This window comes from Xenopus laevis, chromosome 4L (genome assembly GCF_017654675.1).
Source record: "Xenopus laevis strain J_2021 chromosome 4L, Xenopus_laevis_v10.1, whole genome shotgun sequence".
Classification (NCBI taxonomy): domain Eukaryota; kingdom Metazoa; phylum Chordata; class Amphibia; order Anura; family Pipidae; genus Xenopus; species Xenopus laevis.
The window spans coordinates 29,023,386-29,048,418 of NC_054377.1; the positions used below are offsets into that span (position 1 = coordinate 29,023,386).

The following is a 25,033-nucleotide window of genomic DNA, read 5'->3' on the forward strand; positions in this document are numbered from 1 at the left end:
CAATCACAGCCCTTATTTGGAAGCCCAGGAAACTTTTTGAATGCTTGTGTTGCTCTCCAACATTATTTTATACTTGAGTATGGCTCATGGGTAAAAAAGGTTGGGGACCACTGCTATAGAGAGAGCTGACCCCGCGATTTCAACCCCTCCCCCCATTCCCCAGGCCCCACTGCTTCCTCTATAGTTTCTGCACCACGGTTTTCTGATACCTACACTCCAACATATGTTTACTAAGTACTCTGATACAGATTACAGAACTTTGACAAATTCACTGTAGATGCATATCTGGTTCTAGATCCGCAAAATCAGTGTTACAACTACGTAAATGGTTATGCAACCATGAAGTTGAAATATATGGTCCGTCTTTGTTATCTTTGATATGGTAATTGCAACCTTTGTGCTGGGGATGTAGCTCAGTGGTAGAGCGCATGCTTTGCATGTATGAGGCCCCGGGTTCAATCCCCGGCATCTCCATGGTTTAAGATGCACAATTGCACCTAATGATGCAGCAATGATAAATAGAAATAATACATCACTATACAAATGTTGATGTGAGACAAGCCATCTTCTATATTAGTACTACATTCCAGAATATGGAAACTCAAACTTCCAACAAAAAGATTATAGAGGAGCGTTTAGATTGAAAAGGCAACTTTGCCTGAAAGGTTGGACATGAATGATGCCTAGAATGTAAACGTTGTCAGATGGCACATATTGATATCAAAACAAACTTCCAACACAAAGGTTGTAGTGGACTATATGGATTGAAAAGACACCTTTGAACAATACCTGTAATTTGCCATGCAGTTAACATCTCAGCACATGGCTTAAAGGAGACCCCAAGAAATAATTCCAAATCCATTGTGCTGGGGATGTAGCTCAGTGGTAGAGCGCATGCTTCGCATGTATGAGGCCCCGGGTTCAATCCCCGGCATCTCCATGGTTTTAGATGCACATTTGCACCTGATCATGCAGCAATGACAAATATAAATAATTCATCACTATACAAATGTTGATGTTAGACAAGATATGTGCTATAATAGTCCTGCCTTCCTAAATATGGAAACTCAAACTTCCAAGAGAAAGATTATAGTGGAGCGTTTAGATTGAAAAGACATCTTTGCCTGAAATGTTGGACATGAATGATGCCTAGAATCTAAAAGTTGTCAGATGGCACATATTGGTATCAGAACAAACTTCCAACAGAAAGGTTGTGGCGGACTATATGGATTGAAAAGACACTTTTGAACAATACCTGTAATTTGCCATGCAGTTAACATCTCAGCAGATGGCTTAAAGGAGACATGTCAAAATTGCTTATGAAACAGGGGACTGGGGAATGTGCATTGATCAGTCCCCCTCTTTTTTGTATTCTTGTTTTCTTAGATCAGTAGCACTTTTATTGTACTTATATATTTTTACTTAGTCTTGGAGTGCTCCCACAAACCCCCTTCTTTTGCCAATTTTGAAATAAACAATGTATAGTTTACCTGGAAATAGTTAATTATCAGATGACTTTTTATTGAATTGGTAATATGTTTTATCAACTTTTCTACTCATCAGATTTAGGAAATTTTAAAGTAAAACTGGATTTATTTTTCTCTTTAGTGCCAGAAATAACAAAAACTATAGATATTTCTTATTTAAGGGCAAACATTAAGTTGAGCACAAGCCTTCTGTATACAGCTTAAGTTCAAGAGGGGTGTGTACCGTCCTTATATCCTTGAAAAACTCATATTAAAAAAAAGAATCTTTGAAGGGTTCCAATGCCCACTCCGACCCCATCCATAACCATTGGCAGCCAAATTCTCCTGCATCAGGGTGGATATAGTGAATTGATCCCCAACCAGTAGCTCGTGAGCAACATGTTGCTCTTCAACCCCTTGGATGTTGCTCCTAGTTGCCTCCGAGCAGGTGCTTCTTTTATTAATTCCAGGCTTAATGGCAAGCTGTAGTTGCATAAACATGTATACTGCCAAACAGAACCTCCTGTTAGCTGCAAGTCCACATAGGGGCTACCAATACCCAATCACAGCCCTTATTTGGAAGCCCAAAGAAAACTGTAGCACACCGATCAAACTTGTCTTGTGAAGAAAAGTGTTTTTATTGGCTCACGGCAGACATAAAGTTTGGCAACGTTTCGGGCCACGCAGGGCCCTTTATCAAGCCTAAACTTACATTCAAAGTACTGTGTTAAATACCAAAGAACGTTGAACGTTGCCAAACTTTATGTCTGCCGTGAGCCAATAAAAACACTTTTCTTCACAAGACAAGTTTGATCGGTGTGCTACAGTTTTCTTTGGATGTTCGAGTTATTTGGACCTTGAGCAGGAGGTCCTGTGGACTGTTTAGCACCCGGCACCCGAGAGGGTAATTACGTTCAGGTGAGCACTCTAATTCTGTGTGGAACTTATTTGGAAGCCCAGGAAACTTTTTGAATGCTTGTGTTGCTCTCCAACATTATTTTATACTTGAGTATGGCTCATGGGTAAAAAAGGTTGGGGACCACTGCTATAGAGAGAGCTGACCCCGCGATTTCAACCCCTCCCCCCATTCCCCAGGCCCCACTGCTTCCTCTATAGTTTCTGCACCACGGTTTTCTGATACCTACACTCCAACATATGTTTACTAAGTACTCTGATACAGATTACAGAACTTTGACAAATTCACTGTAGATGCATATCTGGTTCTAGATCCGCAAAATCAGTGTTACAACTACGTAAATGGTTATGCAACCATGAAGTTGAAATATATGGTCCGTCTTTGTTATCTTTGATATGGTAATTGCAACCTTTGTGCTGGGGATGTAGCTCAGTGGTAGAGCGCATGCTTTGCATGTATGAGGCCCCGGGTTCAATCCCCGGCATCTCCATGGTTTTAGATGCACAATTGCACCTGATGATGCAGCAATGATAAATAGAAATAATACATCACTATACAAATGTTGATGTGAGACAAGCCATCTTCTATAATAGTACTACATTCCAGAATATGGAAACTCAAACTTCCAACAAAAAGATTATAGAGGAGCGTTTAGATTGAAAAGGCAACTTTGCCTGAAAGGTTGGACATGAATGATGCCTAGAATGTAAACGTTGTCAGATGGCACATATTAATATCAAAACAAACTTCCAACACAAAGGTTGTAGTGGACTATATGGATTGAAAAGACACCTTTGAACAATACCTGTAATTTGCCATGCAGTTAACATCTCAGCACATGGCTTAAAGGAGACCCCAAGAAATAATTCCAAATCCATTTTCATATCATGTTGGTTGAGCAAAATAAACTTTTCATACACTATATAAATTATTTAAATGTTGTTCCTTCATATCGTGGAAGCTTGGCCTGCAGCATAAGGTCCAACAAAATAACTCTGCTATAGAACAAAAATGCAAAAGGGTGATGTGGGAGCAGTACAAGGCAAAGTAAAAAATAACAACATTGGTAAGTCTCAGGAGACATTTATCACAAGAAATGCTACCATACAAGGAGGTGACCAGCGGTAAATAGGATCACCATATGGAGTTTACCTTGACATGGTATGATGACTTACCAATTTTATGATCAAGACTTTGTAAAGAAAACCCTTTTTTTGAAATTACATGCACTTGCATTGATATGAAATTGCTTATGAAACAGGGGACTGGGGAATGTGCATTGATCAATTCCCCTCTTTTTTGTATTCTTGTATTCTTAGATCAGTAGCACTTTTATTGTACTCATATAATTTTTAGTTAGCCTTGGAATGCTCCCACAAGCCCCCTTCTTTTGCCAATTTTGAAATAAACAATATATATTTTACCTGGAAATAGTTCATTATCAGATGACTTTTTAGTGAATTGGTAATATGTTTTATCAACTTCTCTGCTCATCAGTTTTAGGAAATTTTAAAGTAAAACTGGTTTTATTTTTCTCTTTAGTGCCAGAAATTACAACAACAATAGATATTTCTTATTTAAGGGCAAAAAGTAAGTTGAGCACAAGCCTTATTTACACAGCTTAAGTTCAAGAGGGGTGTGTACCGTCCTTATATCTTTGAAAAACTCTGTCAGGTGTACATCAAATGTCCTGCAGAAATTACTAACATGCAACAGTTGCCACCAAGAATTTTGAGAAGATGACAGATTACCATCGGCATAACAATGATACAAAATATGTTCTATAATAGTCCTGCCTTCCTAAATATGGAAACTCAAACTTCAAAGAGAAAGATTATAGTGGAGCGTTTAGATTGAAAAGACATCTTTGCCTGAAATGTTGGACATGAATGATGCCTAGAATCTAAAAGTTGTCAGATGGCACATATTGGTATCAGAACAAACTTCCAACAGAAAGGTTGTGGTGGACTATATGGATTGAAAAGACACCTGGGAGCAATACCTGTAATTTGCCATGCAGTTAACATCTCAGCAGATGGCTTAAAGGAGTCAAAATTGCTTATGAAACAGGGGAATGGGGAATGTGCATTGATCAGTCCCCCTCTTTTTTGTATTCTTGTTTTCTTAGATCAGTAGCACTTTTATTGTACTTATATATTTTTACTTAGCCTTGGAGTGCTCCCACAAACCCCCTTCTTTTGCCAATTTTGAAATAAACAATGTATAGTTTACCTGTAAATAGTTAATTATCAGATGACTTTTTATTGAATTGGTAATATGTTTTATCAACCTTTCTACTCATCAGATTTAGGACATTTTAAAGTAAAACTGGATTTATTTTTCTCTTTAGTGCCAGAAATAACAAAAACTATAGATATTTCTTATTTAAGGGCAAACATTAAGTTGAGCACAAGCCTTCTGTATACAGCTTAAGTTCAAGAGGGGTGTGTACCGTCCTTATATCCTTGAAAAACTCATATTCAAAAAAAGAATCTTTGAAGGGTTCCAATGCCCACTCCGACCCCATCCATAACCATTGGCAGCCAAATTCTCCTGCATCAGGGTGGATATAGAGAATTGATCCCCAACCAGTAGCTCGTGAGCAACATGTTGCTCTTCAACCCCTTGGATGTTGCTCCTAGGTGCCTCCAAGCAGGTGCTTTTTTTTTAATTCCAGGCTTAAAGGCAAGCCTTAGTTGCATAAACATGTATACTGCCAAACAGAACCTCCTGTTGGCTGCAAGTCCACATAGGGGCTACCAATACCCAATCACAGCCCTTATTTGGAAGCCCAGGAAACTTTTTGAATGCTTGTGTTGCTCTCCAACATTATTTTATACTTGAGAATGGCTCATGGGTAAAAAAGTTTGGGGACCACTGCTATAGAGAGAGCTGACCCCGCGATTTCAACCCCTCCCCCCATTCCCCAGGCCCCACTGCTTCCTCTAAAGTTTCTGAACCACGGTTTTCTGATACCTATACTCCAACATATGTTTACTAAGTACTCTGATACAGATTACAGAACTTTGACAAATTCACTATAGATGCATATCTGGTTCTAAATCCACAAAATCAGTGTTACAACTATGTAAACGGTTATGCAACCATGAAGTTGAAATTTATGATCAGTCTTTATAGAAAAATTTATATCAAAAAATGATATAAGTCCCAAAGCTTTCTTCAAGTAAAAAATATTAATTTATTGAAGTACATTTTAAAAGAATTATAGCTGGTACATGGTCAGACACACCTATGACTAAGCGCCGGAGGGTGCGAAACGCGTAAGGTGGGATATGGGGGGTAGTATGTACCAGCTATAATTCTTTTAAAATGTACTTCAATAAATTAATATTTTTTACTTGAAGAAAGCTTTGGGACTTATATCATTTTTTGATATAAATTTTTCTATAGTTGATGGCCCTTTTGAAATGGGCGAGTCCCGTGGGCTTGGTTTGATAATAATATGGACTCCCGACTTTGTATAGAATTGTATGATCAGTCTTTGTTATCTTTGATATGGTAATTGCAACCTTTGTGCTGGGGATGTAGCTCAGTGGTAGAGCGCATGCTTTGCATGTATGAGGCCCCGGGTTCAATCCCCGGCATCTCCATGGTTTTAGATGCACAATTGCACCTGATGATGCAGCAATGATAAATAGAAATAATACATCACTATACAAATGTTGATGTGAGACAAGCCATCTTCTATAATAGTACTACATTCCAGAATATGGAAACTCAAACTTCCAACAAAAAGATTATAGAGGAGCATTTAGATTGAAAAGGCAACTTTGCCTGAAAGGTTGGTCATGAATGATGCCTAGAATGTAAACGTTGTCAGATGGCACATATTGATATCAAAACAAACTTCCAACACAAAGGTTGTACTGGACTATATGGATTGAAAAGACACCTTTGAACAATACCTGTAATTTGCCATGCAGTTAACATCTCAGCACATGGCTTAAAGGAGACCCCAAGAAATAATTCCAAATCCATTTTCATATCATGTTGGTTGAGCAAAATAAACTTTTCTTACACTATATAAATTATTTAAATTTTGTTCCTTCATATCGTGGAAGCTTGGCCTGCAGCATAAGGTCCAACAAAATAACTCTGCTATAGAACAAAAATGCAAAAGGGTGATGTGGCAGCAGTACAAGGCAAAGTAAAAAATAACAACATTGGTAAGTCTCAGGAGACATTTATCACAAGAAATGCTACCATACAAGGAGGTGACCAGCGGTAAATAGGATCACCATATGGAGTTTACCTTGACATGGTATGATGACTTACCAATTTTATGATCAAGACTTTGTAAAGAAAACCCTTTTTTTGAAATTACATGCACTTGCATTGATACGAAATAGCTTATGAAACAGGGGACTGGGGAATGTGTATTGATCAATCCCCCTCTTTTTTGTATTCTTGTATTCTTAGATCAGTAGCACTTTTATTGTACTCATATAATTTTTAGTTAGCCTTGGAATGCTCCCACAAGCCCCCTTCTTTTGCCAATTTTGAAATAAACAATATATATTTTACCTGGAAATAGTTCATTATCAGATGACTTTTTAGTGAATTGGTAATATGTTTTATCAACTTCTCTGCTCATCAGTTTTAGGAAATTTTAAAGTAAAACTGGTTTTATTTTTCTCTTTAGTGCCAGAAATAACAACAACTATAGATATTTCTTATTTAAGGGCAAAAATTAAGTTGAGCACAAGCCTTATTTATACAGCTTAAGTTCAAGAGGGGTGTGTACCGTCCTTATATCTTTGAAAAACTCTGTCAGGTGTACATCAAATGTCCTGCAGAAATGACTAACATGCAACAGTTTCCACCAAGAATTTTGAGAAGATGACAGATTACCATCGGCATAACAATGATACGCCAGGCCCCCTTCAAAAAAAGAATCTTTGAAGGGTTCCAATGCCCACTCAGACCCCATCCATAACCATTGGCAGCCAAATTCTCCTCCATCAGGGTGGCTATAGGGAGAGCTGACCCCACGGTTACAAACCCTCCCCCCATTCCCCAGGTCCCACTGCTTCCTCTAAGGTTTCTGCACCGTGGATTTCTGATACCTACAGTCCAACATATGTTTACTAAGTACTCTGATACAGATTACAGAACTTTGACAAATTCACTATAGATGCATTTCTGGTTCTAGATCCACAAAATCAGTGTTACAACTATGTAAACGGTTGTGCAACCATGAAGTTGAAATATATGGTCAGTCTTTGTTATCTTTGATATGGTAATTGTAACCATTGTGCTGGGGATGTAGCTCAGTGGTAGAGCGCATGCTTCGCATGTATGAGGCCCCGGGTTCAATCCCCGGCATCTCCATGGTTTTAGATGCACATTTGCACCTGATGATGCAGCAATGACAAATATAAATAATTCATCACTATACAAATGTTGATGTTAGACAAGATATGTTCTATAATAGTCCTGCCTTCCTAAATATGGAAACTCAAACTTCCAAGAGAAAGATTATAGTGGAGCGTTTAGATTGAAAAGACATCTTTGCCTGAAATGTTGGACATGAATGATGCCTAGAATCTAAAAGTTGTCAGATGGCACATATTGGTATCAGAACAAACTTCCAACAGAAAGGTTGTGGCGGACTATATGGATTGAAAAGACACTTTTGAACAATACCTGTAATTTGCCATGCAGTTAACATCTCAGCAGATGGCTTAAAGGAGACATGTCAAAATTGCTTATGAAACAGGGGACTGGGGAATGTGCATTGATCAGTCCCCCTCTTTTTTGTATTCTTGTTTTCTTAGATCAGTAGCACTTTTATTGTACTTATATATTTTTACTTAGTCTTGGAGTGCTCCCACAAACCCCCTTCTTTTGCCAATTTTGAAATAAACAATGTATAGTTTACCTGGAAATAGTTAATTATCAGATGACTTTTTATTGAATTGGTAATATGTTTTATCAACTTTTCTACTCATCAGATTTAGGAAATTTTAAAGTAAAACTGGATTTATTTTTCTCTTTAGTGCCAGAAATAACAAAAACTATAGATATTTCTTATTTAAGGGCAAACATTAAGTTGAGCACAAGCCTTCTGTATACAGCTTAAGTTCAAGAGGGGTGTGTACCGTCCTTATATCCTTGAAAAACTCATATTCAAAAAAAGAATCTTTGAAGGGTTCCAATGCCCACTCCGACCCCATCCATAACCATTGGCAGCCAAATTCTCCTGCATCAGGGTGGATATAGAGAATTGATCCCCAACCAGTAGCTCGTGAGCAACATGTTGCTCTTCAACCCCTTGGATGTTGCTCCTAGTTGCCTCCGAGCAGGTGCTTTTTTTTTAATTCCAGGCTTAATGGCAAGCTGTAGTTGCATAAACATGTATACTGCCAAACAGAACCTCCTGTTAGCTGCAAGTCCACATAGGGGCTACCAATACCCAATCACAGCCCTTATTTGGAAGCCCAGGAAACTTTTTGAATGCTTGTGTTGCTCTCCAACATTATTTTATACTTGAGTATGGCTCATGGGTAAAAAAGGTTGGGGACCACTGCTATAGAGAGAGCTGACCCCGCGATTTCAACCCCTCCCCCCATTCCCCAGGCCCCACTGCTTCCTCTATAGTTTCTGCACCACGGTTTTCTGATACCTACACTCCAACATATGTTTACTAAGTACTCTGATACAGATTACAGAACTTTGACAAATTCACTGTAGATGCATATCTGGTTCTAGATCCGCAAAATCAGTGTTACAACTACGTAAATGGTTATGCAACCATGAAGTTGAAATATATGGTCCGTCTTTGTTATCTTTGATATGGTAATTGCAACCTTTGTGCTGGGGATGTAGCTCAGTGGTAGAGCGCATGCTTTGCATGTATGAGGCCCCGGGTTCAATCCCCGGCATCTCCATGGTTTTAGATGCACAATTGCACCTGATGATGCAGCAATGATAAATAGAAATAATACATCACTATACAAATGTTGATGTGAGACAAGCCATCTTCTATAATAGTACTACATTCCAGAATATGGAAACTCAAACTTCCAACAAAAAGATTATAGAGGAGCGTTTAGATTGAAAAGGCAACTTTGCCTGAAAGGTTGGACATGAATGATGCCTAGAATGTAAACGTTGTCAGATGGCACATATTGATATCAAAACAAACTTCCAACACAAAGGTTGTAGTGGACTATATGGATTGAAAAGACACCTTTGAACAATACCTGTAATTTGCCATGCAGTTAACATCTCAGCACATGGCTTAAAGGAGACCCCAAGAAATAATTCCAAATCCATTTTCATATCATGTTGGTTGAGCAAAATAAACTTTTCTTACACTATATAAATTATTTAAATTATTTTCCTTCCAATCGTGCAAGCTTGGCCTGCAGCATAAGGTCCAACAAAATAACTCTGCTATAGAACAAAAATGCAAAAGGGTGATGTGGGAGCAGTACAAGGCAAAGTAAAAAATAACAACATTGGTAAGTCTCAGGAGACATTTATCACAAGAAATGCTACCATACAAGGAGGTGACCAGCGGTAAATAGGATCACCATATGGAGTTTACCTTGACATGGTATGATGACTTACCAATTTTATGATCAAGACTTTGTAAAGAAAACCCTTTTTTTGAAATTACATGCACTTGCATTGATATGAAATTGCTTATGAAACAGGGGACTGGGGAATGTGCATTGATCAATTCCCCTCTTTTTTGTATTCTTGTATTCTTAGATCAGTAGCACTTTTATTGTACTCATATAATTTTTAGTTAGCCTTGGAATGCTCCCACAAGCCCCCTTCTTTTGCCAATTTTGAAATAAACAATATATATTTTACCTGGAAATAGTTCATTATCAGATGACTTTTTAGTGAATTGGTAATATGTTTTATCAACTTCTCTGCTCATCAGTTTTAGGAAATTTTAAAGTAAAACTGGTTTTATTTTTCTCTTTAGTGCCAGAAATAACAACAACTATAGATATTTCTTATTTAAGGGCAAAAATTAAGTTGAGCACAAGCCTTATTTATACAGCTTAAGTTCAAGAGGGGTGTGTACCGTCCTTATATCTTTGAAAAACTCTGTCAGGTGTACATCAAATGTCCTGCAGAAATGACTAACATGCAACAGTTTCCACCAAGAGTTTTGAGAAGATAACAGATTACCATCGGCATAACAATGATACGCCAGGCCCCCTTCAAAAAAAGAATCTTTGAAGGGTTCCAATGCCCACTCAGACCCCATCCATAACCATTGGCAGCCAAATTCTCCTCCATCAGGGTGGCTATAGGGAGAGCTGACCCCACGGTTACAAACCCTCCCCCCATTCCCCAGGTCCCACTGCTTCCTCTAAGGTTTCTGCACCATGGATTTCTGATACCTACAGTCCAACATATGTTTACTAAGTACTCTGATACAGATTACAGAACTTTGACAAATTCACTATAGATGCATTTCTGGTTCTAGATCCACAAAATCAGTGTTACAACTATGTAAACGGTTGTGCAACCATGAAGTTGAAATATATGGTCAGTCTTTGTTATCTTTGATATGGTAATTGTAACCATTGTGCTGGGGATGTAGCTCAGTGGTAGAGCGCATGCTTCGCATGTATGAGGCCCCGGGTTCAATCCCCGGCATCTCCATGGTTTTAGATGCACATTTGCACCTGATGATGCAGCAATGACAAATATAAATAATTCATCACTATACAAATGTTGATGTTAGACAAGATATGTTCTATAATAGTCCTGCCTTCCTAAATATGGAAACTCAAACTTCCAAGAGAAAGATTATAGTGGAGCGTTTAGATTGAAAAGACATCTTTGCCTGAAATGTTGGACATGAATGATGCCTAGAATCTAAAAGTTGTCAGATGGCACATATTGGTATCAGAACAAACTTCCAACAGAAAGGTTGTGGCGGACTATATGGATTGAAAAGACACTTTTGAACAATACCTGTAATTTGCCATGCAGTTAACATCTCAGCAGATGGCTTAAAGGAGACATGTCAAAATTGCTTATGAAACAGGGGACTGGGGAATGTGCATTGATCAGTCCCCCTCTTTTTTGTATTCTTGTTTTCTTAGATCAGTAGCACTTTTATTGTACTTATATATTTTTACTTAGTCTTGGAGTGCTCCCACAAACCCCCTTCTTTTGCCAATTTTGAAATAAACAATGTATAGTTTACCTGGAAATAGTTAATTATCAGATGACTTTTTATTGAATTGGTAATATGTTTTATCAACTTTTCTACTCATCAGATTTAGGAAATTTTAAAGTAAAACTGGATTTATTTTTCTCTTTAGTGCCAGAAATAACAAAAACTATAGATATTTCTTATTTAAGGGCAAACATTAAGTTGAGCACAAGCCTTCTGTATACAGCTTAAGTTCAAGAGGGGTGTGTACCGTCCTTATATCCTTGAAAAACTCATATTCAAAAAAAGAATCTTTGAAGGGTTCCAATGCCCACTCCGACCCCATCCATAACCATTGGCAGCCAAATTCTCCTGCATCAGGGTGGATATAGAGAATTGATCCCCAACCAGTAGCTCGTGAGCAACATGTTGCTCTTCAACCCCTTGGATGTTGCTCCTAGTTGCCTCCGAGCAGGTGCTTTTTTTTTAATTCCAGGCTTAATGGCAAGCTTTAGTTGCATAAACATGTATACTGCCAAACAGAACCTCCTGTTAGCTGCAAGTCCACATAGGGGCTACCAATACCCAATCACAGCCCTTATTTGGAAGCCCAGGAAACTTTTTGAATGCTTGTGTTGCTCTCCAACATTATTTTATACTTGAGTATGGCTCATGGGTAAAAAAGGTTGGGGACCACTGCTATAGAGAGAGCTGACCCCGCGATTTCAACCCCTCCCCCCATTCCCCAGGCCCCACTGCTTCCTCTATAGTTTCTGCACCACGGTTTTCTGATACCTACACTCCAACATATGTTTACTAAGTACTCTGATACAGATTACAGAACTTTGACAAATTCACTGTAGATGCATATCTGGTTCTAGATCCGCAAAATCAGTGTTACAACTACGTAAATGGTTATGCAACCATGAAGTTAAAATATATGGTCCGTCTTTGTTATCTTTGATATGGTAATTGCAACCTTTGTGCTGGGGATGTAGCTCAGTGGTAGAGCGCATGCTTTGCATGTATGAGGCCCCGGGTTCAATCCCCGGCATCTCCATGGTTTTAGATGCACAATTGCACCTGATGATGCAGCAATGATAAATAGAAATAATACATCACTATACAAATGTTGATGTGAGACAAGCCATCTTCTATAATAGTACTACATTCCAGAATATGGAAACTCAAACTTCCAACAAAAAGATTATAGAGGAGCGTTTAGATTGAAAAGGCAACTTTGCCTGAAAGGTTGGACATGAATGATGCCTAGAATGTAAACGTTGTCAGATGGCACATATTGATATCAAAACAAACTTCCAACACAAAGGTTGTAGTGGACTATATGGATTGAAAAGACACCTTTGAACAATACCTGTAATTTGCCATGCAGTTAACATCTCAGCACATGGCTTAAAGGAGACCCCAAGAAATAATTCCAAATCCATTTTCATATCATGTTGGTTGAGCAAAATAAACTTTTCTTACACTATATAAATTATTTAAATTTTGTTCCTTCAATCGTGGAAGCTTGGCCTGCAGCATAAGGTCCAACAAAATAACTCTGCTATAGAACAAAAATGCAAAAGGGTGATGTGGGAGCAGTACAAGGCAAAGTAAAAAATAACAACATTGGTAAGTCTCAGGAGACATTTATCACAAGAAATGCTACCATACAAGGAGGTGACCAGCGGTAAATAGGATCACCATATGGAGTTTACCTTGACATGGTATGATGACTTACCAATTTTATGATCAAGACTTTGTAAAGAAAACCCTTTTTTTGAAATTACATGCACTTGCATTGATATGAAATTGCTTATGAAACAGGGGACTGGGGAATGTGCATTGATCAATTCCCCTCTTTTTTGTATTCTTGTATTCTTAGATCAGTAGCACTTTTATTGTACTCATATAATTTTTAGTTAGCCTTGGAATGCTCCCACAAGCCCCCTTCTTTTGCCAATTTTGAAATAAACAATATATATTTTACCTGGAAATAGTTCATTATCAGATGACTTTTTAGTGAATTGGTAATATGTTTTATCAACTTCTCTGCTCATCAGTTTTAGGAAATTTTAAAGTAAAACTGGTTTTATTTTTCTCTTTAGTGCCAGAAATAACAACAACTATAGATATTTCTTATTTAAGGGCAAAAATTAAGTTGAGCACAAGCCTTATTTATACAGCTTAAGTTCAAGAGGGGTGTGTACCGTCCTTATATCTTTGAAAAACTCTGTCAGGTGTACATCAAATGTCCTGCAGAAATGACTAACATGCAACAGTTTCCACCAAGAATTTTGAGAAGATGACAGATTACCATCGGCATAACAATGATACGCCAGGCCCCCTTCAAAAAAAGAATCTTTGAAGGGTTCCAATGCCCACTCAGACCCCATCCATAACCATTGGCAGCCAAATTCTCCTCCATCAGGGTGGCTATAGGGAGAGCTGACCCCACGGTTACAAACCCTCCCCCCATTCCCCAGGTCCCACTGCTTCCTCTAAGGTTTCTGCACCGTGGATTTCTGATACCTACAGTCCAACATATGTTTACTAAGTACTCTGATACAGATTACAGAACTTTGACAAATTCACTATAGATGCATTTCTGGTTCTAGATCCACAAAATCAGTGTTACAACTATGTAAACGGTTATGCAACCATGAAGTTGAAATATATGGTCAGTCTTTGTTATCTTTGATATGGTAATTGTAACCATTGTGCTGGGGATGTAGCTCAGTGGTAGAGCGCATGCTTCGCATGTATGAGGCCCCGGGTTCAATCCCCGGCATCTCCATGGTTTTAGATGCACATTTGCACCTGATGATGCAGCAATGACAAATATAAATAATTCATCACTATACAAATGTTGATGTTAGACAAGATATGTTCTATAATAGTCCTGCCTTCCTAAATATGGAAACTCAAACTTCCAAGAGAAAGATTATAGTGGAGCGTTTAGATTGAAAAGACATCTTTGCCTGAAATGTTGGACATGAATGATGCCTAGAATCTAAAAGTTGTCAGATGGCACATATTGGTATCAGAACAAACTTCCAACAGAAAGGTTGTGGCGGACTATATGGATTGAAAAGACACTTTTGAACAATACCTGTAATTTGCCATGCAGTTAACATCTCAGCAGATGGCTTAAAGGAGACATGTCAAAATTGCTTATGAAACAGGGGACTGGGGAATGTGCATTGATCAGTCCCCCTCTTTTTTGTATTCTTGTTTTCTTAGATCAGTAGCACTTTTATTGTACTTATATATTTTTACTTAGTCTTGGAGTGCTCCCACAAACCCCCTTCTTTTGCCAATTTTGAAATAAACAATGTATAGTTTACCTGGAAATAGTTAATTATCAGATGACTTTTTATTGAATTGGTAATATGTTTTATCAACTTTTCTACTCATCAGATTTAGGAAATTTTAAAGTAAAACTGGATTTATTTTTCTCTTTAGTGCCAGAAATAACAAAAACTATAGATATTTCTTATTTAAGGGCAAACATTAAGTTGAGCACAAGCCTTCTGTATACAGCTTAAGTTCAAGAGGGGTGTGTACCATCCTTATATCCTTGAAAAACTCATATTCAAAAAAAGAATCTTTGAAGGGTTCCAATGCCCACTCCGACCCCATCCATAACCATTGGCAGCCAAATTCTCCTGCATCAGGGTGGATATAGAGAATTGATCCCCAACCAGTAGCTCGTGAGCAACATGTTGCTCTTCAACCCCTTGGATGTTGCTCCTAGTTGCCTCCGAGCAGGTGCTTTTTTTTTAATTCCAGGCTTAATGGCAAGCTTTAGTTGCATAAACATGTATACTGCCAAACAGAACCTCCTGTTAGCTGCAAGTCCACATAGGGGCTACCAATACCCAATCACAGCCCTTATTTGGAAGCCCAGGAAACTTTTTGAATGCTTGTGTTGCTCTCCAACATTATTTTATACTTGAGTATGGCTCATGGGTAAAAAAGGTTGGGGACCACTGCTATAGAGAGAGCTGACCCCGCGATTTCAACCCCTCCCCCCATTCCCCAGGCCCCACTGCTTCCTCTATAGTTTCTGCACCACGGTTTTCTGATACCTACACTCCAACATATGTTTACTAAGTACTCTGATACAGATTACAGAACTTTGACAAATTCACTGTAGATGCATATCTGGTTCTAGATCCGCAAAATCAGTGTTACAACTACGTAAATGGTTATGCAACCATGAAGTTAAAATATATGGTCCGTCTTTGTTATCTTTGATATGGTAATTGCAACCTTTGTGCTGGGGATGTAGCTCAGTGGTAGAGCGCATGCTTTGCATGTATGAGGCCCCGGGTTCAATCCCCGGCATCTCCATGGTTTTAGATGCACAATTGCACCTGATGATGCAGCAATGATAAATAGAAATAATACATCACTAAACAAATGTTGATGTGAGACAAGCCATCTTCTATAATAGTACTACATTCCAGAATATGGAAACTCAAACTTCCAACAAAAAGATTATAGAGGAGCGTTTAGATTGAAAAGGCAACTTTGCCTGAAAGGTTGGACATGAATGATGCCTAGAATGTAAACGTTGTCAGATGGCACATATTGATATCAAAACAAACTTCCAACACAAAGGTTGTAGTGGACTATATGGATTGAAAAGACACCTTTGAACAATACCTGTAATTTGCCATGCAGTTAACATCTCAGCACATGGCTTAAAGGAGACCCCAAGAAATAATTCCAAATCCATTTTCATATCATGTTGGTTGAGCAAAATAAACTTTTCTTACACTATATAAATTATTTAAATTATTTTCCTTCCAATCGTGGAAGCTTGGCCTGCAGCATAACGTCCAACAAAATAACTCTGCTATAGAACAAAAATGCAAAAGGGTGATGTGGGAGCAGTACAAGGCAAAGTAAAAAATAACAACATTGGTAAGTCTCAGGAGACATTTATCACAAGAAATGCTACCATACAAGGAGGTGACCAGCGGTAAATAGGATCACCATATGGAGTTTACCTTGACATGGTATGATGACTTACCAATTTTATGATCAAGACTTTGTAAAGAAAACCCTTTTTTTGAAATTACATGCACTTGCATTGATATGAAATTGCTTATGAAACAGGGGACTGGGGAATGTGCATTGATCAATTCCCCTCTTTTTTGTATTCTTGTATTCTTAGATCAGTAGCACTTTTATTGTACTCATATAATTTTTAGTTAGCCTTGGAATGCTCCCACAAGCCCCCTTCTTTTGCCAATTTTGAAATAAACAATATATATTTTACCTGGAAATAGTTCATTATCAGATGACTTTTTAGTGAATTGGTAATATGTTTTATCAACTTCTCTGCTCATCAGTTTTAGGAAATTTTAAAGTAAAACTGGTTTTATTTTTCTCTTTAGTGCCAGAAATAAAAACAACTATAGATATTTCTTATTTAAGGGCAAAAATTAAGTTGAGCACAAGCCTTATGTATTCAGCTTAAGTTCAAGAGGGGTGTGTACCGTCCTTATATCTTTGAAAAACTCTGTCAGGTGTACATCAAATGTCCTGCAGAAATGACTAACATGCAACAGTTTCCACCAAGAGTTTTGAGAAGATAACAGATTACCATCGGCATAACAATGATACGCCAGGCCCCCTTCAAAAAAAGAATCTTTGAAGGGTTCCAATGCCCACTCAGACCCCATCCATAACCATTGGCAGCCAAATTCTCCTCCATCAGGGTGGCTATAGGGAGAGCTGACCCCACGGTTTCAAACCCTCCCCCCATTCCCCAGGTCCCACTGCTTCCTCTAAGGTTTCTGCACCACGGTTTCTGATACCTACACTCCAACATATGTTTACTAAGTACTCTGATACAGATTACAGAACTTTGACAAATTCACTGTAGATGCATATCTGGTTCTAGATCCGCAAAATCAGTGTTACAACTACGTAAATGGTTATGCAACCATGAAGTTAAAATATATGGTCCGTCTTTGTTATCTTTGATATGGTAATTGCAACCATTGTGCTGGGGATGTAGCTCAGTGGTAGAGCGCATGCTTCGCATGTATGAGGCCCCGGGTTCAATCCCCGGCATCTCCATGGTTTTAGATGCACATTTGCACCTGATGATGCAGCAATGACAAATATAAATAATTCATCACTATACAAATGTTGATGTTAGACAAGATATGTTCTATAATAGTCCTGCCTTCCTAAATATGGAAACTCAAACTTCCAAGAGAAAGATTATAGTGGAGCGTTTAGATTGAAAAGACATCTTTGCCTGAAATGTTGGACATGAATGATGCCTAGAATCTAAAAGTTGTCAGATGGCACATATTGGTATCAGAACAAACTTCCAACAGAAAGGTTGTGGCGGACTATATGGATTGAAAAGACACTTTTGAACAATACCTGTAATTTGCCATGCAGTTAACATCTCAGCAGATGGCTTAAAGGAGACATGTCAAAATTGCTTATGAAACAGGGGACTGGGGAATGTGCATTGATCAGTCCCCCTCTTTTTTGTATTCTTGTTTTCTTAGATCAGTAGCACTTTTATTGTACTTATATATTTTTACTTAGTCTTGGAGTGCTCCCACAAACCCCCTTCTTTTGCCAATTTTGAAATAAACAATGTATAGTTTACCTGGAAATAGTTAATTATCAGATGACTTTTTATTGAATTGGTAATATGTTTTATCAACTTTTCTACTCATCAGATTTAGGAAATTTTAAAGTAAAACTGGATTTATTTTTCTCTTTAGTGCCAGAAATAACAAAAACTATAGATATTTCTTATTTAAGGGCAAACATTAAGTTGAGCACAAGCCTTCTGTATACAGCTTAAGTTCAAGAGGGGTGTGTACCGTCCTTATATCCTTGAAAAACTCATATTCAAAAAAAGAATCTTTGAAGGGTTCCAATGCCCACTCCGACCCCATCCATAACCATTGGCAGCCAAATTCTCCTGCATCAGGGTGGATATAGAGAATTGATCCCCAACCAGTAGCTCGTGAGCAACATGTTGCTCTTCAACCCCTTGGATGTTGCTCCTAGTTGCCTCCGAGCAGGTGCTTTTTTTTTAATTCCAGGCTTAATGGCAAGCTTTAGTTGCATAAACATGTATACTGCCAAACAGAACCTCCTGTTAGCTGCAAGTCCACATAGGGGCTACCAATACCCAATCACAGCCCTTATTTGGAAGCCCAGGAAACTTTTTGAATGCTTGTGTTGCTCTCCAACATTATTTTATACTTGAGTATGGCTCATGGGTAAAAAAGGTTGGGGACCACTGCTATAGAGAGAGCTGACCCCGCGATTTCAACCCCTCCCCCCATTCCCCAGGCCCCACTGCTTCCTCTATAGTTTCTGCACCACGGTTTTCTGATACCTACACTCCAACATATGTTTACTAAGTACTCTGATACAGATTACAGAACTTTGACAAATTCACTGTAGATGCATATCTGGTTCTAGATCCGCAAAATCAGTGTTACAACTACGTAAATGGTTATGCAACCATGAAGTTAAAATATATGGTCCGTCTTTGTTATCTTTGATATGGTAATTGCAACCTTTGTGCTGGGGATGTAGCTCAGTGGTAGAGCGCATGCTTTGCATGTATGAGGCCCCGGGTTCAATCCCCGGCATCTCCATGGTTTTAGATGCACAATTGCACCTGATGATGCAGCAATGATAAATAGAAATAATACATCACTAAACAAATATTGATGTGAGACAAGCCATTTTCTATAATAGTCCTACATTCCTGAATATGGAAACTCAAACTTCCAACAGAAAGATTATAGAGGAGCGTTTAGATTGAAAAGGCAACTTTGCCTGAAAGGTTGGACATGAATGATTCCTAGAATGTAAACGTTGTCAGATGGAACATATTGATATCTAAACAAACTTCCAACACAAAGGTTGTAGTGGACTATATGGATTGAAAAGACACCTTTGAACAATACCTGTAATTTGCCATGCAGTTAACATCTCAGCACATGGCTTAAAGGAGACCCCAAGAAATAATTCCAAATCCGTTTTCATATCATGTTGGTTGAGCAAAATAAACTTTTCTTACACTATATAAATTATTTAAATTATTTTCCTTCCAATCGTGGAAGCTTGGCCTGCAGCATAACGTCCAACAAAATAACTCTGCTATAGAACAAAAATGCAAAAGGGTGATGTGGGAGCAGTACAAGGCAAAGTAAAAAATAACAACATTGGTAAGTCTCAGGAGACATTTATCACAAGAAATGCTACCATACAAGGAGGTGACCAGCGGTAAATAGGATCACCATATGGAGTTTACCTTGACATGGTATGATGACTTACCAATTTTATGATCAAGACTTTGTAAAGAAAACCCTTTTTTTGAAATTACATGCACTTGCATTGATATGAAATTGCTTATGAAACAGGGGACTGGGGAATGTGCATTGATCAATTCCCCTCTTTTTTGTATTCTTGTATTCTTAGATCAGTAGCATTTTATTGTACTCATATAATTTTTAGTTAGCCTTGGAATGCTCCCACAAGCCCCCTTCTTTTGCCAATTTTGAAATAAACAATATATATTTTACCTGGAAATAGTTCATTATCAGATGACTTTTTAGTGAATTGGTAATATGTTTTATCAACTTCTCTGCTCATCAGTTTTAGGAAATTTTAAAGTAAAACTGGTTTTATTTTTCTCTTTAGTGCCAGAAATAAAAACAACTATAGATATTTCTTATTTAAGGGCAAAAATTAAGTTGAGCACAAGCCTTATGTATTCAGCTTAAGTTCAAGAGGGGTGTGTACCGTCCTTATATCTTTGAAAAACTCTGTCAGGTGTACATCAAATGTCCTGCAGAAATGACTAACATGCAACAGTTTCCACCAAGAGTTTTGAGAAGATAACAGATTACCATCGGCATAACAATGATACGCCAGGCCCCCTTCAAAAAAAGAATCTTTGAAGGGTTCCAATGCCCACTCAGACCCCATCCATAACCATTGGCAGCCAAATTCTCCTCCATCAGGGTGGCTATAGGGAGAGCTGACCCCACGGTTTCAAACCCTCCCCCCATTCCCCAGGTCCCACTGCTTCCTCTAAGGTTTCTGCACCACGGTTTCTGATACCTACACTCCAACATATGTTTACTAAGTACTCTGATACAGATTACAGAACTTTGACAAATTCACTGTAGATGCATATCTGGTTCTAGATCCGCAAAATCAGTGTTACAACTACGTAAATGGTTATGCAACCATGAAGTTAAAATATATGGTCCGTCTTTGTTATCTTTGATATGGTAATTGCAACCATTGTGCTGGGGATGTAGCTCAGTGGTAGAGCGCATGCTTCGCATGTATGAGGCCCCGGGTTCAATCCCCGGCATCTCCATGGTTTTAGATGCACATTTGCACCTGATGATGCAGCAATGACAAATATAAATAATTCATCACTATACAAATGTTGATGTTAGACAAGATATGTTCTATAATAGTCCTGCCTTCCTAAATATGGAAACTCAAACTTCCAAGAGAAAGATTATAGTGGAGCGTTTAGATTGAAAAGACATCTTTGCCTGAAATGTTGGACATGAATGATGCCTAGAATCTAAAAGTTGTCAGATGGCACATATTGGTATCAGAACAAACTTCCAACAGAAAGGTTGTGGCGGACTATATGGATTGAAAAGACACTTTTGAACAATACCTGTAATTTGCCATGCAGTTAACATCTCAGCAGATGGCTTAAAGGAGACATGTCAAAATTGCTTATGAAACAGGGGACTGGGGAATGTGCATTGATCAGTCCCCCTCTTTTTTGTATTCTTGTTTTCTTAGATCAGTAGCACTTTTATTGTACTTATATATTTTTACTTAGTCTTGGAGTGCTCCCACAAACCCCCTTCTTTTGCCAATTTTGAAATAAACAATGTATAGTTTACCTGGAAATAGTTAATTATCAGATGACTTTTTATTGAATTGGTAATATGTTTTATCAACTTTTCTACTCATCAGATTTAGGAAATTTTAAAGTAAAACTGGATTTATTTTTCTCTTTAGTGCCAGAAATAACAAAAACTATAGATATTTCTTATTTAAGGGCAAACATTAAGTTGAGCACAAGCCTTCTGTATACAGCTTAAGTTCAAGAGGGGTGTGTACCATCCTTATATCCTTGAAAAACTCATATTCAAAAAAAGAATCTTTGAAGGGTTCCAATGCCCACTCCGACCCCATCCATAACCATTGGCAGCCAAATTCTCCTGCATCAGGGTGGATATAGAGAATTGATCCCCAACCAGTAGCTCGTGAGCAACATGTTGCTCTTCAACCCCTTGGATGTTGCTCCTAGTTGCCTCCGAGCAGGTGCTTTTTTTTTAATTCCAGGCTTAATGGCAAGCTTTAGTTGCATAAACATGTATACTGCCAAACAGAACCTCCTGTTAGCTGCAAGTCCACATAGGGGCTACCAATACCCAATCACAGCCCTTATTTGGAAGCCCAGGAAACTTTTTGAATGCTTGTGTTGCTCTCCAACATTATTTTATACTTGAGTATGGCTCATGGGTAAAAAAGGTTGGGGACCACTGCTATAGAGAGAGCTGACCCCGCGATTTCAACCCCTCCCCCCATTCCCCAGGCCCCACTGCTTCCTCTATAGTTTCTGCACCACGGTTTTCTGATACCTACACTCCAACATATGTTTACTAAGTACTCTGATACAGATTACAGAACTTTGACAAATTCACTGTAGATGCATATCTGGTTCTAGATCCGCAAAATCAGTGTTACAACTACGTAAATGGTTATGCAACCATGAAGTTAAAATATATGGTCCGTCTTTGTTATCTTTGATATGGTAATTGCAACCTTTGTGCTGGGGATGTAGCTCAGTGGTAGAGCGCATGCTTTGCATGTATGAGGCCCCGGGTTCAATCCCCGGCATCTCCATGGTTTTAGATGCACAATTGCACCTGATGATGCAGCAATGATAAATAGAAATAATACATCACTAAACAAATATTGATGTGAGACAAGCCATTTTCTATAATAGTACTACATTCCTGAATATGGAAACTCAAACTTCCAACAGAAAGATTATAGAGGAGCGTTTAGATTGAAAAGGCAACTTTGCCTGAAAGGTTGGACATGAATGATTCCTAGAATGTAAACGTTGTCAGATGGAACATATTGATATCTAAACAAACTTCCAACACAAAGGTTGTAGTGGACTATATGGATTGAAAAGACACCTTTGAACAATACCTGTAATTTGCCATGCAGTTAACATCTCAGCACATGGCTTAAAGGAGACCCCAAGAAATAATTCCAAATCCGTTTTCATATCATGTTGGTTGAGCAAAATAAACTTTTCTTACACTATATAAATTATTTAAATTATTTTCCTTCCAATCGTGGAAGCTTGGCCTGCAGCATAACGTCCAACAAAATAACTCTGCTATAGAACAAAAATGCAAAAGGGTGATGTGGGAGCAGTACAAGGCAAAGTAAAAAATAACAACATTGGTAAGTCTCAGGAGACATTTATCACAAGAAATGCTACCATACAAGGAGGTGACCAGCGGTAAATAGGATCACCATATGGAGTTTACCTTGACATGGTATGATGACTTACCAATTTTATGATCAAGACTTTGTAAAGAAAACCCTTTTTTTGAAATTACATGCACTTGCATTGATATGAAATTGCTTATGAAACAGGGGACTGGGGAATGTGCATTGATCAATTCCCCTCTTTTTTGTATTCTTGTATTCTTAGATCAGTAGCATTTTATTGTACTCATATAATTTTTAGTTAGCCTTGGAATGCTCCCACAAGCCCCCTTCTTTTGCCAATTTTGAAATAAACAATATATATTTTACCTGGAAATAGTTCATTATCAGATGACTTTTTAGTGAATTGGTAATATGTTTTATCAACTTCTCTGCTCATCAGTTTTAGGAAATTTTAAAGTAAAACTGGTTTTATTTTTCTCTTTAGTGCCAGAAATAAAAACAACTATAGATATTTCTTATTTAAGGGCAAAAATTAAGTTGAGCACAAGCCTTATGTATTCAGCTTAAGTTCAAGAGGGGTGTGTACCGTCCTTATATCTTTGAAAAACTCTGTCAGGTGTACATCAAATGTCCTGCAGAAATGACTAACATGCAACAGTTTCCACCAAGAGTTTTGAGAAGATAACAGATTACCATCGGCATAACAATGATACGCCAGGCCCCCTTCAAAAAAAGAATCTTTGAAGGGTTCCAATGCCCACTCAGACCCCATCCATAACCATTGGCAGCCAAATTCTCCTCCATCAGGGTGGCTATAGGGAGAGCTGACCCCACGGTTTCAAACCCTCCCCCCATTCCCCAGGTCCCACTGCTTCCTCTAAGGTTTCTGCACTACGGTTTTCTGATACCTACACTCCAACATATGTTTACTAAGTACTCTGATACAGATTACAGAACTTTGACAAATTCACTGTAGATGCATATCTGGTTCTAGATCCGCAAAATCAGTGTTACAACTACGTAAATGGTTATGCAACCATGAAGTTAAAATATATGGTCCGTCTTTGTTATCTTTGATATGGTAATTGCAACCTTTGTGCTGGGGATGTAGCTCAGTGGTAGAGCGCATGCTTTGCATGTATGAGGCCCCGGGTTCAATCCCCGGCATCTCCATGGTTTTAGATGCACAATTGCACCTGATGATGCAGCCAATGATAAATAGAAATAATACATCACTAAACAAATATTGATGTGAGACAAGCCATTTTCTATAATAGTCCTACATTCCTGAATATGGAAACTCAAACTTCCAACAGAAAGATTATAGAGGAGCGTTTAGATTGAAAAGGCAACTTTGCCTGAAAGGTTGGACATGAATGATTCCTAGAATGTAAACGTTGTCAGATGGAACATATTGATATCTAAACAAACTTCCAACACAAAGGTTGTAGTGGACTATATGGATTGAAAAGACACCTTTGAACAATACCTGTAATTTGCCATGCAGTTAACATCTCAGCACATGGCTTAAAGGAGACCCCAAGAAATAATTCCAAATCCGTTTTCATATCATGTTGGTTGAGCAAAATAAACTTTTCTTACACTATATAAATTATTTAAATTATTTTCCTTCCAATCGTGGAAGCTTGGCCTGCAGCATAACGTCCAACAAAATAACTCTGCTATAGAACAAAAATGCAAAAGGGTGATGTGGGAGCAGTACAAGGCAAAGTAAAAAATAACAACATTGGTAAGTCTCAGGAGACATTTATCACAAGAAATGCTACCATACAAGGAGGTGACCAGCGGTAAATAGGATCACCATATGGAGTTTACCTTGACATGGTATGATGACTTACCAATTTTATGATCAAGACTTTGTAAAGAAAACCCTTTTTTTGAAATTACATGCACTTGCATTGATATGAAATTGCTTATGAAACAGGGGACTGGGGAATGTGCATTGATCAATTCCCC

The 25,033-nt window shown here is 38.2% G+C and overlaps 15 non-coding genes across 15 annotated transcripts; all 15 read left to right on the top strand.

The window, feature by feature from the left end:
- The first annotated feature begins 402 nt into the window (after nucleotides 1–402).
- Nucleotides 403–474, top strand: trnaa-ugc. The gene has a single exon. It is a non-coding gene; the product is annotated as a tRNA-Ala (tRNA).
- A 394-nt stretch (nucleotides 475–868) lies between these two features.
- trnaa-cgc lies at nucleotides 869–940 on the top strand. The gene has a single exon. It is a non-coding gene; the product is annotated as a tRNA-Ala (tRNA).
- A 1,860-nt stretch (nucleotides 941–2,800) lies between these two features.
- trnaa-ugc lies at nucleotides 2,801–2,872 on the top strand. The gene has a single exon. It is a non-coding gene; the product is annotated as a tRNA-Ala (tRNA).
- A 3,049-nt stretch (nucleotides 2,873–5,921) lies between these two features.
- Nucleotides 5,922–5,993, top strand: trnaa-ugc. Its single transcript has one exon. It is a non-coding gene; the product is annotated as a tRNA-Ala (tRNA).
- A 1,669-nt stretch (nucleotides 5,994–7,662) lies between these two features.
- On the top strand, nucleotides 7,663–7,734 carry trnaa-cgc. Its single transcript has one exon. It is a non-coding gene; the product is annotated as a tRNA-Ala (tRNA).
- A 1,487-nt stretch (nucleotides 7,735–9,221) lies between these two features.
- Nucleotides 9,222–9,293, top strand: trnaa-ugc. Its single transcript has one exon. It is a non-coding gene; the product is annotated as a tRNA-Ala (tRNA).
- Nucleotides 9,294–10,962: 1,669 nt separating this feature from the next.
- Nucleotides 10,963–11,034, top strand: trnaa-cgc. The gene has a single exon. It is a non-coding gene; the product is annotated as a tRNA-Ala (tRNA).
- Nucleotides 11,035–12,521: 1,487 nt separating this feature from the next.
- On the top strand, nucleotides 12,522–12,593 carry trnaa-ugc. Its single transcript has one exon. It is a non-coding gene; the product is annotated as a tRNA-Ala (tRNA).
- A 1,668-nt stretch (nucleotides 12,594–14,261) lies between these two features.
- On the top strand, nucleotides 14,262–14,333 carry trnaa-cgc. The gene has a single exon. It is a non-coding gene; the product is annotated as a tRNA-Ala (tRNA).
- A 1,487-nt stretch (nucleotides 14,334–15,820) lies between these two features.
- Nucleotides 15,821–15,892, top strand: trnaa-ugc. The gene has a single exon. It is a non-coding gene; the product is annotated as a tRNA-Ala (tRNA).
- Nucleotides 15,893–17,560: 1,668 nt separating this feature from the next.
- On the top strand, nucleotides 17,561–17,632 carry trnaa-cgc. Its single transcript has one exon. It is a non-coding gene; the product is annotated as a tRNA-Ala (tRNA).
- Nucleotides 17,633–19,119: 1,487 nt separating this feature from the next.
- Nucleotides 19,120–19,191, top strand: trnaa-ugc. Its single transcript has one exon. It is a non-coding gene; the product is annotated as a tRNA-Ala (tRNA).
- A 1,667-nt stretch (nucleotides 19,192–20,858) lies between these two features.
- trnaa-cgc lies at nucleotides 20,859–20,930 on the top strand. The gene has a single exon. It is a non-coding gene; the product is annotated as a tRNA-Ala (tRNA).
- Nucleotides 20,931–22,417: 1,487 nt separating this feature from the next.
- trnaa-ugc lies at nucleotides 22,418–22,489 on the top strand. The gene has a single exon. It is a non-coding gene; the product is annotated as a tRNA-Ala (tRNA).
- Nucleotides 22,490–24,157: 1,668 nt separating this feature from the next.
- On the top strand, nucleotides 24,158–24,229 carry trnaa-ugc. Its single transcript has one exon. It is a non-coding gene; the product is annotated as a tRNA-Ala (tRNA).
- Nucleotides 24,230–25,033: the final 804 nt, after the last annotated feature.